This window comes from Peromyscus leucopus, chromosome 9 (assembly GCF_004664715.2).
Source record: "Peromyscus leucopus breed LL Stock chromosome 9, UCI_PerLeu_2.1, whole genome shotgun sequence".
NCBI lineage: Eukaryota > Metazoa > Chordata > Mammalia > Rodentia > Cricetidae > Peromyscus > Peromyscus leucopus.
Window position 1 is genome coordinate 59689783 of NC_051070.1, and position 12227 is coordinate 59702009.

Below are 12227 nucleotides of genomic sequence, written 5' to 3' on the forward strand. Positions count from 1 at the left end.
CTAGACTATTAACTATCGCCAATCCTGCTTAGGGGAGTTTATGGAAGCCAGGTGTGGTCTTGCCCTACAGATAGCACAGAGATGACCTAGGATTAGTCGCCTTCATTCCCAATCTTCTGGGTAGAAAACAGGTTGTACATCTCTCCCTCTGAAGAAACAACCCTGCATGTCTAGCCTTCGAGGTTTCTCTAGTGCTTATCCATGAGTGCTAGGATGTTTGTGCTCCCAATGTTTTCTGATGCAAATAAGGGTGATGGCCTGCTTCCTGCTAGCACCTAGGATTGTATCCATGTAGGAATTCAATGGAGAAACAGCGAGAGAGCGGTCTGTGATAGAGGGGAACTTTTAAAGGTCTTTGGGCAACTGGTGTTGATGTAGACAGCTGGCACTTAGTTACTGAAGGCAGGCTGCAGGAATGCCTGATTTCTAAAAATAAATTGAAAAAAGCCTCATCAACACGCACACACACACACACACACACACACACACACACACACACACACACGAATGTGTAGCTTAATGAAGATGAACCCATGTTTGTGTTTCTGTATCCTTGGGTTCTGCCGATGAAGTTGAGAAATATTCAAGGCGGAAAACCCTGTGTCTGAACTGTACATTTAGACATTTTTCTTTGCCATCCCCTATGACAACTGAGTTACATATTTGAATTCATCTAGACGTGATTTAAATGAGGCACAGATTACATAGTAGTGTGTTCCACTTTATATACTGGCCATGAACATCCACAGATTTTGGTATCTGTGGGTGTCCTGGAACCAAGACCTTGCCCCACCCCATGCACACACAGATGGAAGGGATAGCTGTGCTTGCTATGAAAGTCTTAAGCTCTGAGTAGGTCAGAGCTGGGAACTGTGCCTGCTTCCTGTGCAGGTCAGCACGCTTGCAGAAGCCAGCATGCATGCACTATCTGCTTTAATCTGCACTCATCCTGTGAGGAGGATGTTCTTATTTACATATGAGCACATTGAGAAGGAGGTGGATTAACTTGTCCTGTGGACCGTAAAGCTAGTGAGCACAGAAAGAGGCCTCCAACCCAGTGTGCCTACCTTTCTGTCATTCATCTATCATCCATCAATACATCCAATTATTATCTATCTATACATCCGACTATTATCTGTCTGTCTGTCTGTCTATCATCTATCTACCTACCCATCCATCATCAATCTATCTACACATGTGCACACAGAATGACATGAGAAGCGAAGGAAGATTATTTGAGAAGAGGAAGGGAGGGAGCGGGAGGCAGGGTGGGAGAGCAGGAGAGAGAAATGGGAAGTGAGGGTGGTCGAAATCCATGATGTCATTGAACAAACATGCCACTGTACCAGTGAATTCAGGGGGCGGGCATTGCTTTGAGTTGTGTAACTACTGGTGATCTCACCAGGCCCAATAGATAGTTCTAATCCAATATGAACTAAATGACCCTGGTTCAGCTAAGAGAGTCAGGAAAGCTAACCCCAAAATCATGGATCTGGGAAATGGACTGGTAGGGATGTAGGGCGTTTTGATAGAAATGAGAATGGGAAGGAGACAAGAGAAGGTGCTGAGGATAGAGCAACCCGGATATTATCATACATACGTACATTCATGAAATTGTCAAAGGACAAAATTAATCAATAAAATGTTACTGTACATACTTACATACATACATATACACACACACATACATGAAATTGTCCAAGAACAAAATAAATCAATAAAATGTCACTGTACAACAAACATATGTGATTACAAAATTAAGGTAAGCAAACAAACAAAACACTCCGTGTGCCTGAGGGCAGGCATTGTCTGGGCAGGACAGTCCTAAGGTTGGCAGTGGGGGTTGGGGGTATGAGCGCAGGGTGATCCTATCCAGCAGGGAAGGGACAAGGAGAAACTGTCTCCCTGTGGCTGTCACACCTCTCTCCATTAGCGCTGGGAGCAGTTGTGGGGTCAGGGAGAGGCTTGAGGGAGGTGCCTTGACCTCTTCCTGATAGATAAGGAACTGGGCGGATGGTCACACAGGAGGTAATGTCTCAAGTATGACTGCATCCAAGAGGGAATCACTCCAGAGGAGGAGACCCTGTGAGTCAGCTCAGTGGAAAGAACTGCTTGTTTCGTTTGCCTGGTGGTTCATGCTGGCCAATGACTGAACAGGGCAGACCCATTCAGAAAGAGAGGGGTCCCGTGGCCATTATGCAACCTTTGAATGGGGTCATTTCTGCTTTTCCATAAGCAGCTTGGAATTTCTGGGAAACATTTATATAGAAATAAACCACCAACTAAAGGACATTGTGACAAGTCACACATGCCTTGGCTTTCCATCTGCCCAGTTCCCACACCTCCCTAGGTAAACTGTGGTCTTAGTCTTTTAGGCACCTTTCCAGAATTTTAAAAATACACATCTGGGCTGGAGAGATGGCTCAGAGGGTGTACGTACCTCCTGCAGAGCCCGATGACACAAGTTCAATCACCAGGACCCACACGTTGGGAAAAGAGAACCCCACAAATTGCCCTCTAACCTCCACACTTGTGCCACGGGTACACACCCCAGTAAGAAATAAAATATTTTTAAAATAAAATAAAAATGCATACCCAAGCAGGTCGACCCTGAGATTCATATCTCTCCTCTCCCTGTGGGTTTGTGCATTTCGTGTCGTCTTGTACCACAGAAGTCACACCACAAACCCATTAACTCGGTGTGGAGGGGAGGTGTCTCGCTACGTGGCTCTTACCGGGCCGTGTTTTGTTATCTTCACAACATCCTTTCTTTTGGGGAGGCAGAGCGTCCATGTGTGTCCACACGCAAAGGAGCACATGTGGGAATCAGAGACAACATATAGCAACAGGTTCTCTCCATCCACCATTTGAGTTCCAGGGCTCAAACTCAGGGTATAGCTCTTGACATCAGTCGCTTTTACCCATGAACCACCTCCTCAGGCTCCACTTCTCTGATCTCCACATGTGCACCTTTGCATGTAGACACACCGAGACACACTCTCTCTCTCTCTCTCTCTCTCTCTCTCTCTCTCTCTCTCTCTCTCTCTCTCTCTCTCTCTCTCTCTCTCTTTCTCTGTCTGTCTCTCTCTCTCTTTCTCTCTGTCTCTTTCTCTGTCTCTCGTCTGTTTCTCTCTCTCTCACACACACACAAAGTAAATAAATAAAATTAAACTTAAAAAAGAAGCCAGGAGGCTGGAGTGATGGCACTGGTTAAGAGCGCCCATTGCTTTCACAGAGGACCAGTTCTCTGCACCCACATGGAAGCTCACAACCATGCACAGCGCCAGGTCCAGGTAGTCTGAAGTCCCCTTCTGGCCCCCAAGGGCACCAGACATGCCCATGATGCACATGCATATATACAAGCAGAACACTTACACACATAAAATTCAATAAAATTGGGGGCTGCAGAAATGGCTTAGTGATTAAGAGCACTGGTTGCTCTTCCATGGGGCCTGGATTCAGTTCCTAGCACCCCCACAGTGACTCACAACCATTTGTAATTCCAATTCCGGGGAATTAGATACCCTCTCCTGGTCTTCATGGACACCAGGTGCACAGAGACATGCAAGGGCAGGCAAGCCCTCATACACATAAAAAGTAATTAGTTAAATTAAAATTGTATATTGTGTTTTTTAAAATTTTTTAATTAATTTTTTTGCCAGCCCAATCACAGTTTCCCCTCCTTCCCTCCTCTCCTCCCTGTCTCTCCCCCCCTAAAATGGTATTTTTTAAAAGCCCAAACCAAAAAGAGAATTCCTCTTGGTGTATTTGTTTCGAGGCAGGCCATGGTTTCCCTTAATGGCTGGACCGTGCTTCAATCTGGCTGGGAGTCATTTTTCTTCATTTATACTGTTTTGACTGTTGAAGCTGAAGGAACCACTGCTAAATGAGCCACCAAAGATGTCACCAAACTTGCTACAAACAAATCTGTTAGAGCTTCTAAGTTCTTGAGGCAGTTCATCCTTCTCCAAGTCTGTCCGTCTGTCCAGAGACAAGACGCCCACCAGAATCACCACCACTGGGCTGATGCGTGCTGTCAGAGCTGGGTTTACAGGGCACTGGGCAAGTGCTGGCAGCCAGGACAGGCGTGGGTGCTAGAAGCACAGGTCACTAAGGCACAGAAAGATCTCTCCAGTTTTGTGAACGGCTCCATGAAAGTGGTCCCAGTGGCCCTGAGTGGTGTCATCTGGGGGACAGGAAGGGAACATAAAGAACAACTAAACAGAGTGACTGCCATCCAAGGTGGCTTGGATCAGCACGCCAGTCACTACTGCTCCACTGTCACCATGGACAGAGTGGGACATGTGCCCAAAGCTGAACAGTTTTGAAGTGCATCAATGCATACTCCAGGTAGCCAGATATCTCTATCGTGAGCTGGGAGATGATCAGCATCACTTTCTCCAGCCTCATCCAGCTGTCTGGCTCATCTCAAGGTTGCCTGGGGAACTTGGACTTTGAGTACCAGAGCCAATCTTTCTACTTAATAGTTTGAAGTAGATATCAAGGAGTTGTCTGAACCCCTCACTCAGGTGACTTACATGGAGTTTCTACTGTTTAGTGTGTGTGTGTGTGTGTGTGTGTGTGTGTGTGTGTGTGTGTGTGTGTGTTTGTCTTAGTATCCTTCAGGTCATTTGTGTGTCTGGGCGCTGAGTATTAGAGCTCAGGTCCTCAGAGGAACTTGTGGCATAAGAAACTTCCAACAGAGTGCTGGGTTGCTGGAGAGAGGCAATCAGGTGGACAGCAGACCAAAAGGTCTGCATCCATCCATCCTTTCAAGGTGGATGCCCACTTCTACACACACACACACACACACACACACACACACACACACACACACACACACCTTGTAAATTTTTAATCTCGACAGATTACTTCAGCTGGAGATTTCACACTTGGTCCACGGAGAAAAGCATCAAGATGTGGGTTATTCTAACAAACTGTAAAATCTGACAGTCAAAGATGCCGAGGAAACCAGTAAACCTATTGGCTTTGCCAAACGGATGGAATGCCCATACAAATATATTCCTTGTTTCCCCAGCAGAGGGCACCTTAGGATTGCCTAACTGTGATGGGTGGCAGGCCGGCAGTCTGAAAGCCATTTGTTGGCAGATTTGTTTCCTCAGACCTTCTCTGCTGTTGTTTGAGCAAGAAACATGAGGAGGTGGGAAGCCAGAGTGAAGAGCTGGGGAAGAAGCCAGGAGACTCCAGCTCATCGCTGGCTCCACACTGGCTGACTGTTAACAGGCCAGTGGTATTATTGGTTCTCAATCCGGTAATGATTATGAGTTATGCCCCAACTGCCACTTTAGAGCCCGCTCTGGTGCTGACAGCATCCATTGCCATGATGGCTATGTCCCAGAAAACCGGTGGAATCAATGGAAGGCCATGGTTTTACATGCTGTAACTCCAAGCCCCAGAGAGACTCACTGTCTTCTAGAAATAGAAGTAGTCATCATCTTTTAAACAGAAACGTCATTTGCTTAAAAGAAATCCATTTGTGTCCCTTAGATGCCCTGGCACCTTTTTATGGTGGTGGCCTCAGCTTCTTCTCCGGGAGACCAGCGGGTGTGGAGATCAGGGTAGTTGTGATCAGGGAGGCCAGAGTACAGGAGGAGATACTGTGAGTGCCACTGGGCCCCCTGAAGAGCAGGGTGGGAGGAGATGACATGCTGTGGGCTGGGGTAAAGGGATGGGTAGTGGCTGAGGGCATTTCTGGCTAAAGCTGGGGTGTGGCCTCATAGGGACAACAGGAGATAGAGAAGCCTCTCTAAGTGGTGGAGCCTGTAGGCCTGGGGGGGTCTCCTGCTACAGCGGGGTCTGCTATCTACTTACCCCCCTTGAGCCTCAAACTCAGAAGTGTGATTTCTAGGCCCTGTTCTTAGGATTGACCAGACCGTTGTTTACAGGAGGGTGGGGAGGTGAGGAGGTAGGAAAGCCTAGTTCATGGTCTGAGATTTGGGGCCAATTTGCATCATCAGAAGGCTCCTGCCCCCCTGCCTTTTGCGTTTTCTTGCTCCTGTCTTTTGCCTCCCCCCCTCCCCCGCTCTCCCCACATTATGTCCCTTCTCACCTCTCCCTATCTCGTGTTTCTGGGGCTTAGCTCTGAGTAGACTGTGCCTTTTCCTGGGAGACCGACAGTCATGCAGGCACCTCCCGCTGTGGCCAAACAGAATGTGCCTGAGCCATCTCCCAGAACAGTGTTGGCTCCTGTACCATCTCCCAGAAGAACACAGCCTTGGCTCCCGTCCCATCAAGCACAGCCAAGGACCACAGCAGGCACAACCCAGCACCATGCCTGCAGACAAAGGCTGGCGCATGCTTGTTTGATTTTGTGTCTTTCAGCCAAACGGTTTGTGGGCCCTCCCGATTCAGGTACCAAGTAATGAGCAGCTGTGCGGATGCCATGCACATTTAAATTTTGTGGAAGAAGTTAACACCAGCTGGAGCTGCGATCTTTCTTCCCACACTCAACCACATTGTCCTGCTGCCTGCCAGGGGCTGACATGGCACATCCTCTCACTAAAGAGTCTTTGTGGCTGCAGCGGATGGAAGATTCTGGGTCTGATCCCAGGCTGAGGGCCCATCTGTAACCACTTGGATGCTCATGGCTGTGGCTTGGTTACCTATGTACTTCACCAACCCTCTGAGGTCATGTTTGGCCCTAGGTCTTGTTTTGGCCAAATACGTGTGAAAAGTGGACAGCTAAAGGGCCAGCAGTGGGAGCCAGGAAGAAAGGCCAGAGAGGAGAAGCAGACGTACTGCTTTGGGTGATCTGATGTTCTAGTTTCTTTCTGTTGCTCTGATAAAACACCCTAACCACAAGCAATTCTGAGGAGGAAGGATTCATCTGGTTTATAATTCCGGGTCACAGTCTATCATTTTGTGATACCAAACAGGAAGGGAAGGGAGAGATTGCCTGGAGCCGCCGCCAGGACAAGGAAGATGTAAGGTACCGATAAGCCACGAGCCACATGGTCAAGTATAGATTAATAAAAAATGGGCTAAATATAAGAGTAAGAGCTAGACAATGATAGGCCTGAGCTAATGGCCAAGCAGTTTAAATAATGTAAGGGTCTGTGTGTTTATTTTATAAGTGGGCTCCCAAACTGGTGGGACTTGGGGGGAGCTGGAGAGAAATTCTCCAGCTACAGAAGCCAAGGCAGGAACTCAAGCAACTGACCACATCGTATCACAGTCAAGAGCAGAGAGGAGAATGTGCCCATGCTATCTGCTTTCCATGTGAACTTCCTACTGTCCGTGTGGCTAGAGCTGGAATTGCACCTCTCATAATGAGCTGTGTCTTCCTACACCAATACACAGTCAAGACTCCCCTCCTATAGACATGGCCATAGACCAACCAGATAAAACAATGACTCAATGAGGTTCTCAGCTGAGTCCAGGTTGAGAGTTACCACTAACCACCACAGCGGTGAGCGCAAATACCTCAGAGTGGGTGGCTCACACAGTAACTTCTGTTGTCATGATTCCGAAAGCCAGAAGGCCAAGTGTGAGCAGGGCCCTCCCGAGGCCTCCCTCCTGCGCTTTCAATGGCCATCTTATCTCCATGTCCTCACATGGCCTCCCTTTGTGTGTCCAAATCACCTTTTTAAAAATAAAGACACCTACACCTATGACTTCATTTTAGTCTATTACCCCCATAAAGGCCTCATATCCAGTTACATCTATTCTGAGGTCCTCCATTGCAACATTTGAACTTGGGAGACTGAAGTCCAGTTTGTGACACCTAGCATAAGCCATTGTTTCCCAGTGGCCACAGCAGGCCCAGGACAGACACAAGGTGGAGTCTAGCCATGGCTCCCAAGGAACTAATGGAATGAATCCAGCCAGACCCAGCTACCCAGTAGGAGACCCCCAAGCCAATGAGCTTCATCAGCCAGAAAGGCCTGCTTATCACCTGTTGTCCCAGTGAGGCCACACCCAAGTGAGGGGAGCTCTGGGAATCACTTTTGCTGGCAATCTTCCCTGAATCCCCTGCCCAGCTCTTCTTATGGTTCCAAAGGCCCCCAATTCTCCCATCCCCTACCCTTTCCCTTCCTAGAAGTCTCGGAGTAGCTTCCATTTTCCCAGCCAAGGGCTTGATCCCATCTGGGTAGGCAGGTGGAGAAGTATGTATCCCACCACAATGTAATCTTTCCCAGCAAGGCTTGGGAGTGTAGGCCTGGCGAGGTGGTGACTTTGTGAGACACTCTCGGGGTTAGCTGGGGTCCAGCTGGAGAGAGCAGGGGCCTGGCTTGGCATTTCCCCTCATTTTCTCTGGATATTCATCACCTTCCCTGGTGAGTGTCCCTTCCTGAGTAACTCTCCATCCCTGTAAGGAGAAGTGGATGTGGCCCAGGCAGCGTGGGACCTTCTGTCTAACACATGGCTTCTTGAGAGGCTGAGCCTCCGGAGTCTTGCTGCCATCCTGATAGAAACCACTTGTGGGCAAGTGGGATGACCACTTCCGGTGCCTTTATAATCCTCGGAGGCTTCCCTTCCTCCGGGATCTCCGTGTAGACTGGGCTCTGTGGTTGTTTGCCTTGTGCTTAGGAACAGGGTATTTAAACAATAGCCATATCTGTAGCTCTCTATCTGAGCAGCTCCCATCAGATAGGGTCTGGGGACCAGGTCTGTCTGTACAGCCATTTTCCTCAGGGTCGTGCAGCTCAGCCTTTCCCTCCCAGCCAGCACAACCACAGACAACAGGGTTCTGAGGTGGAGAAAGAACAAGAGGGGAATCCTGTATTCACCAAGAAGCAGGAAAGAGCTGTAGAGTCATCAATCCACATTCCCCGGTCGGTATCCAGATGGCCAGTGAGACTCAGGGTCTGGGGTGTGGAGGCTGCAGGTTGGGGTGGCCACAAAGCCCCCAGAGCACACGCAGGCAGTTGGCCCAGCATAATGCAGCCGCCGCTGCTGGGATTCTGAGCAAAGGGCTACATCACTTCCGAGAGATCACATTCATGTCCCTGAGTCTGGCCAGTACCTGCGAGCACCTCTGTTCCTCCACTGCCCTGTGTCGTTCAGCTGGCTTGATCTCCAAAATCCACATCAGGGATTAGGCCCAACCTCCCACATGTGACCTTCCACAGGACTGCTCTGTCCACGTCGCCATCACCTCATTGCTCTTCTGAGCTTCATTTCTGCGCCTCATCCCTTCTACTTCCTTGTGTGGGCATGCACATGTATGCAGGTGTGCATGTGTGTATGCATGTCCAGGGTGGAGGCCTCTGCATAGTTCCCAAGGTGCCACCCACCTTGCTTTTTGAGACTGGGACCTAGACCTTGCCAATTAGGCTAGGCTGGCTGGCCAGTGAGCCCCAGGGCTGGACCTGTCTCTGCCTCCCCAGTGCTGGAGTGATAGGCACATACTACCATGCCTGCCTTTTTTAGTTGGGTCCTGGGGGGTCAGACTCAGGTTCTCACTCTTGCAAAGCAGGCACTTGACTGACTAAGCCATTCCCACCCCTTGACTCTGCTTCCTACCAGTTAAGTACCTTCTTAGACTTTGATAAGGCTTACCTCGGATCATCTGTCCCTCAAAAACCTCAAAACACTTCCTATACAACCCAAACTTGGAATCTTGAGGCCCAAGAGGCTGGTGAGAGCTGCCTCAGCTCCTGTAGCCCACTAGGCAACCTGGCCTCACTATCCCATATCTCTCCGAGAACACATCCTTCCTTCAGTCTGTGACCTTGCCTCTCTGTCGCCAGCCTTTTGGTCTGCTCTGTTCACAGCCATTACTCCATTGTAACACCAACTGCTCTGGGAATCATACACGTGGAGATTTTACCAGTTAGAGCTGTCTCTCCACACAGGACACACGGCCTCGTGTGTGTGTGTGTGTGTGTCACACACGGACTTACATGTACATGTGAAGGCTAAAGGTCAACAGCTGGTGTCTTCCACCTTATTTATTGAAGCAGGGTCCCTCACTGAACCTGGAGTTTACCGATTCAGTAGACTAGCCAGCAAATTTATTGCAATTTCCTTTTTTTTTTCTTCTTTTTTGTTTGTTTATTGTTTTTCGAGACAGGGTGTCTCTGTGTAGCTTTGGTGCCTGTCCTGGATCAAGCTCTGCCCTTATATTTACTGTAGTCATTTAAAACCCATGTCAGCTTTCTTTGTGTTGAAGAAGTAGACATGCATCCTGGGCACTAGGGTGAAAGAGTCTATGATTTCTCTGTGTCCTTTGAGTCACATGGCCATTATGGTGGTAGATTTTTCTTTTTTCTTTCTTTTTTTTTTTAATTTGAGGCAGGGTCTCACTCTGTAGCTCTAGCTGCTCTGGAATTCACTAAATAGACCCCACTGGCCTCAAACTTATGGAGATACACCTGACTCTACCTCCTGGGCTCTGGGATTAAATGAATGTACCAACATGCCCAACTTTAGGAATAGATGTCTGAGTACTGCCCTGTATTCCCTCATAGCCACAGGTTACATTATCTGTTCTCACCCTTTGGGGGTGGAGGCAAAGGATCCTTTCACAAGGGTTGCCCAAGACCATCGGAAGACACAGATATTTACGTTATGATTCATATAGTAGCAAAATCACAGTTATGAAGTAGCAACAAAGATAATTTTATAGTTGGGGGGGTCACCACAACACGAGGAACTGTATTAAAGGGTCGGAGCATTAGGAAGGTTGAGAACCACTGGGCTGCATGCTATATGTGCTTTTTGAGAGAGCCTAGTCACACCCGCTCAATCTTCTGAAGTTGCCGATAGGTGTTTCACATAATGGAATTCCTGACCCACCTTGACCTCTGATATGGCCTTCCTAAGGTTACGAAGTCAGGACTATTTCAAGACCCTGCCTGCCCTGGTACCCTTGACCCTCCGGGGCATGTGGAAGAGCAGATCTGAGGAACCACACAGCCAGAATCTATGTCTCCAGAGTGTGCTTTCAGGGACATCTCCATAGCTCTCCTGTATACTGATTTCAGGTTTAAGAGTGAGGGGCTGAAACGTTCTGAAGCTCAAGCCTTCCCCAGAGCACAATGATAACATCACCTAGTAGAGTCAGCTTGGACAGACTACCACAGGAAGGAAAGGATTGCCTCTCCTATGGCTTTGGTCAAATGCAGGCATGATGGCTACATGAACTGCGTTCACATGGCCTGTAGGATGAAGTCCATGGTGACCCTCCAAGCGGCCCTTCTTGGAGGAACGTCCTAGAGAATCTTTTCCTCCCTCCTACATCTTCATCTAATTGTTTAAATAATCCATCCATCATCTATCCATCCATCCATCCATCCATCCATCCATCCATCCATCCATCCAATTATGGCCCTGGTCTTGTGTATGTTGTAACTGTGACAAACAAAAAGGAAATAAATGTCTCTATTTGGATATCTTCTTTTGAAATATTTTTATTTCACTTTTTTTCTAACAGTAATATAGAAACAAATAATCATAAAAATAAAATTGTAAATTGTCCATTGATTATGTAATAGCACTTGGTATTGCTACAGGGGTAGATCTTGGATGAGGCCAGGTTATGGCCAGGCCTGTCCAAGTCTTCTAGGCTCTGTGATTGCTACTGAGCCCACAGAGGCATTGGACATGACCTTGTGGCAGCACAGTGGATATTTCGTGTCTCATGGGGGGTGGGCAGGGGAGAGACTCCGGGGGGACATGGAGATGGTTAATGATGAAACAGCAAACAGGACTGTGTACATATGGTCAGCCAGGAAACGGGCTGTGGAAGGCTACTAATGTCATCACTGACCTACAGACATCTCTGCATGGATCCTACAAGCAGAATGAACAGTTCATGGTTTGTGCTCACCATGAGAGACAGGGAGCTAACAGATACTAGCTGCACATAAGAAAACAAAGTGGCTCCCCTCTACTTTTGTGACACCCCCCCACCCCCACCTTCCCTCTTCATCCCCGAATGGGATGAACTTGGGATGAACTTGAGATGAACAACTTAAGCTGAGGCATCTAGCCTATTCAGATCCATGTCTGGGGCACAGTTTCCTCAGAGAACAGAAGTAGGAAGAAGATGGTGGGGTTAGCTGAACACAAACTGCTCCATCACATATTTTGTTACTGTCCACATCCAATTCGATCCCTCTGCTTTGCTTTAAGCTAAGGGTGTCAGTTTCTGTAATGACTGGTGGTGTCTTTTCCCTTTTTATGTTTTTGAGACATGATCTCATGGAGCCTAGGCTGGCCTGGAGAACTTACTGTGTATCATAGGCTAGTCTTGAACACCT